The 4979-nt window shown below is 41.4% G+C and overlaps 1 pseudogene; it reads right to left on the bottom strand.

The window, feature by feature from the left end:
• Positions 1-735: 735 nt before the first annotated feature.
• Positions 736-2000, bottom strand: LOC101446204 (ribosomal protein S6 kinase delta-1 pseudogene; annotated as a pseudogene).
• Between the last annotated feature and the right edge of the window lie 2979 nt (positions 2001-4979).

The following is a 4979-nucleotide window of genomic DNA, read 5'->3' as shown; positions in this document are numbered from 1 at the left end:
TACTCAGCAAATATTAATGTAATCATATAAACCAATATTGGTTAGCAGAAAACACTGCTACTTGCCATGTAAAGGCTATTCTTTCCAGTAACACTTAACCTTATATTTAGAACTTCCTATGGGGAATATCTTGAAAGGCACTCCTGTTTCAACTGGGTTTATGACTCACACATAACAATAAAATGAAGATTAAATAACGACCACACCTTGGTTAAAGGTTCGTATGTAACAACCCCTTACGCTTACAAATCAACACCTTGTCCAGATAGTAGCTATAAATACTCTTGTTTAGTCTTTTTCTTCTCCCATTTCCTTAAATATTTTTTCCAAATGATTTGGTGCTCCATAAATGTCTACAAGGCAGAGAGGCCTCAGTGCTGGAGACACCATCACAAACACCGGAATGTGTGCTGCATGATCCACAGGGCAGAAAAAGGAGGAGACGCGATGCCTTCAAGCCCAGCAAGGCCAGCACCAAGAGGCTCCACAGGACTGAACAGCAAGAGCTGATGAAGAGTGAGCAAGCATTGCAGAGACACACTCGGGCACAGTCATACTAGTGTGAGTGTGTATTCCTCCTGGGGGCACTCAACCAGAGTCTTCCAGGGAGGAGTTCAGAGCACAGCACACAACTCCACCCATCACAGGCTTCTGTTTCTTCCCTGATAGCTCAACCTCTGGGGCACAGTCCATTCTCTCTATGCTATCTTTGTCACAGGAATCTTCAGCATTACTTCACTGGCTAAAGTACAATACTGAAAGTGTCTGACATGTGACCAGTTTGCCTCCTCCCACTTGCTGCAGCCCAAGGAGAACCAACTCCTCAGAGCTGAGGTCCTTGTGCAGACACGCCATGGTGGGCACAGAGCGGGGAGGTCATTCCCTTCCTGCTGTGTTCACTGCTTCTCCTTAGACCTTTTAAAACAAATGTCTGTTCTGTCCTTGTGTCCATGACAGGTAAAAACCTGTGATACATTATCAAGGTGGAGTTTTCCATAAAGGCTAGAGATACTCTCTGCCCACATGAAGTCCTCCACTTTCTCATGCAGTTTCTCAAGGGCAGTGCTTGACTCTCCTTGAACACCTCCTAGGAGTACAGAGACTCCCTTCCTACAAGATCAGAAGCAGCTCCACCACCTTCTTCTTCCTTTTAATAAGTCAGTCTTATTAATTATTGTACTTTCTCCAAATAATCTCTCTTGCCAAACTTGGATTTTTAAACAGCCAGGAAAGATGGTATGACTTTCCTTTTGCTCTTCTGTTTAATTCTGGTCACTGTCAGAAGCAACAGTCCCTAGTGCTGAATAATTTGAGCAAATACGGAGACCAAAAGTTCTAAAAGGAGTTTTTATTGGAAGCCATTCCATTCCCCAACTCAGCACGAGAATCTTCATCCACAGCAACCGATATCAGATCACTGTGGCTGGAGAAGCCTTCCCTGCTACACTCAGAAAAGCTATCAATGAGGAAATCCAAATAAGCTTCAGCAGGGCCAATCCATTCAGATTCACCTTTAATTAATACAGCCTCCAAAAGATCTTCAAGCTCTTCACTATTAGAAGGAGTAGGAATATTTGCAGAGAACTGACAGATCGTCAGCACGGTCTTCTCTCTTCAATAACAGCTTCATCAAGTCGTCCAAGTACAGTTCCTTTGACAAATGAAGGAAACAATTCTAATGGCAGAAGTTTTTGTGACTTTGCCCAGTTCTCTGTGCAGTTTCTTAAAGTCACAGTATCTTCCACATGCTTCTCTCCTGCACATCGTCTGGATTCCTTCCCGAGACAACCCGGGGTGACCTGACACACTGTGTAGCCCCTGGGGTGTCGCTGGTGCTCGCTGACTGCAGAAACAGGCGAGATCAGCACCTGCTCCTGGCAGAACACCTGCCTCTGTTGCTTCTGCTGCTGCCACCCTCTGGAACCCTCAAAGCGACCCAGTGCCAGCAGTCCTGGCTCCAGGGCAGCAGCGAAGTGGCCAAGGTGCTGGGGCTTCACCATGGCACCTCTGCCCAGGAGAGGGTCTTTAAAATTTCATTTTCTACTTGTCATCACTAGTATATAGAAATAGAATTGTGTTCATGTGTTGACCTTGCATCCTGAGGCCTGGGTATATTATCATGCTGGCTGAAAATAAGGGCAGCTTTACTTCTTCCTTTACTATCTATAGGTCTTGCATTTAATTTCTTGCCTTCTTGCACTGCTTAGGACATCCAGAATGAGGTTAAATAAAAATGGTGTGAGTGGACTTCTTTAACAAGTTGATCTTAGGGAGAAAACACTTAGACTTTCATCGAGTGTGATGCTATCATAGACTTTCACTGATGCCTGGACCCACATAGAGGAAACTGCTTTCTATTCCTACTTCACTGAGAGATTTGTCTTGAAAGGTGTTGCATTTTCACAAATGCTTTCTCTGCAGTAATGGTGACATGGTGTTTGTGCTTTACTCTGTTAATTTGGAGAACTGAGATGACTTGCAGATAATAACCCACCTCTGCATTCCCAGCTAGTCCAATTTGGCATGATCTATAAATCTCTTTAGGTAGTTTTGAATTTGGTTTGCTCACATTTTGTGTCGAATTTTAAGCCCAGGTTCATGAGGACAGTGTTCTGTGTGTCTCTTTCCTTGTGATATCCTTGCCTGGGTTTTGAACGAGGGTAACACTGGACTCACACAGGAATTGGGAATTGTTCCTGCCTTTATTGTGTAAGAGGGTTTTGTGTACAACTGATATTATTTCTCACTATGTGTTTGACACAATTCAGCAATGAGAGCTTCTCAGCCTGGAGTTTAAGATATAGGAAGGTTTTCAATGACTAATGTCATTTTTACAACTAATAAAGGGATGAACAAAATTTTTTATTTTTCATTTGTAATTTGTGTTTTTCAGGGAAACTATTCGTTTCATCTTGGTTGGGAAATTTATTGGCATATTCCCCTACTTTCATTCTTCATATATGTAATTTATGTCTTTTTGTCTTGATCAATTAAGCCTTAAGTTTATAAAATGTACTGATATTTCCCCAGCAAATATTTTCTATTTCACTTATCTTTATTTTAGTCTTATCTTTATTATTTCTTTCCTTCTGCTTGCTTTGGACAAATGGAGAACTCACATCTTTTGTTATCTTCATCTCAACCATCCTAAATCCTTGTTGTCTGTGTTGTCCAGTGTCTGAAAAATGTTGTTTCTTAACTTTTTTTTCTAATGTGAAGTTGCCTAGGTCAGGAAAGTTCATCCAGTTGCTGTTTTTACATCATGATCCATAGCAAAATTCCAAACTGAGTTTCAATTGAATTTGTCGTATTTTTTTCATTCAGGATGTACATTTTCGTTCTTCCACAAAATATCTAGGTCATTCTAAGTTTCCCACGTTCTGTTGGAAATTTCAAGCTAATCATTTTATTCCTTATATGAAGTAATTTCTATATCTCATAGTTCCAATAATGAGTTTTCTGATCCTCTCTTTAGGATCTATTTTTCTGAATCTTGATCACATTGACTAATTCCTATGTCATTTATGTTTCTTGCTATGAGCTGCACTTCTTCCTTGTGATATTGGGTAAAATCTTTGACACATAGTCTAAACATGGAATTCTCTGGAGACTTTTGTTTCCTTCTTCCAGTTTTCAGATCACCACCAATCCAGGATATTACACACTAACTTCATGGTTTGAAGTTATTTTGTTCCACAGGTGAGGCACATTTGGACAACAAGCCACAGGAAGGCTGGCTGGTGGTTACAATTCCTCAGAATCAGTTGCTTTCTCCTTCTCATCACTCAGCCCCTGACCTTGCCTAAAAGGCATGTTTTGTCAGAACATTCTTCTTTGGGGAATGAGACAGATTTCTTTTGTTCCTCCCTTACTCTGAGGCTATGACCCTTTGGCTTCCTAGATTTTCCAGGGTGGTAGACTGACTCCTATTTCACTCCCCAGAAGAAAAAGGTTTGGTATCAGCTCCTGTCTACTTCAGCATGTGAGCCCAGGAATTTAAAGATATGATTTTCAGATTTGACGAATGCTCACAGGATAATTGCAACTTACCTCTCTAGATGTTTTTCCACATAGATTTTTGCCTAAATTATTCTCTTTTTCTTTAATACTAATTGATGATTTTATACTTTATCTATTATTTTAATTGTGCTCAGTAGAAGAGAAAGCCTTAAAAGTGTACCCACCGTATCACTGAAAATGGAATCTCCTTAGCTACTCCTTCATTCCTGCCTGGTACTGGACACCAGGGTAGATGCTGGAACACGGTCCATCTCCACCAGCACTACTCAGTGTGGTCAGTGGCTAGCACTGCTCTGTGAACCTTTTTCCAGCCACAGTGAGATCCAGATGGAAAATGAGCCTGAGAGCAACAACGGAGCTTCTTTCTTGTCTTATCCCAGAGTGGAGACACACTAGCAAAGGAGCAACGTGTATATTGGATCTGCTCAAAAGTTTGTTGACCAGCTGCTTATGACCAGACTTGGAGTAGCACAGTGTCTAAACCTGGGGCATGTATTAGAATCTTATGGGGGTTGCATAAAAAATGATAACACTTATGGATCCTCTCCACAGAAATATGTGCATGGACAAGGAAATATAAAATTTATATGAAATGTCAGTGCATATTTGATCCTCTGAGGTCTTAGAGATCTGGGTTTTCTTAATCCTATTATGAGAAAAAGGCAGGGAGAGATGTTTTCAGAAATCACTTATCCATCCAGAAATGCCCCTCTATGTATTTGTGAAGATAAATTGACAGAGAAATGGTGAAACCAAAGCAGACCATAGGGAATGAATTGAAAGATGTCATTTACTAGCCACCCACTTATCCAACCAGACCTGAATGCCACCAGTGTACCAGATAAACTTCCACACTGATCCTGCTCCAGGAAGTGACATCTGTCCCCACATTCCATCCTGCAGCACCTGGACCTCTTCCCACACCAGGGAATTCCACACTTAAGGAGCCTTGGGGGAGG

This window comes from Dasypus novemcinctus, chromosome 22 (assembly GCF_030445035.2).
Source record: "Dasypus novemcinctus isolate mDasNov1 chromosome 22, mDasNov1.1.hap2, whole genome shotgun sequence".
Taxonomy (NCBI): Eukaryota; Metazoa; Chordata; class Mammalia; order Cingulata; family Dasypodidae; genus Dasypus; species Dasypus novemcinctus.
This window is presented reverse-complemented; position numbering and strand designations above follow the sequence as displayed.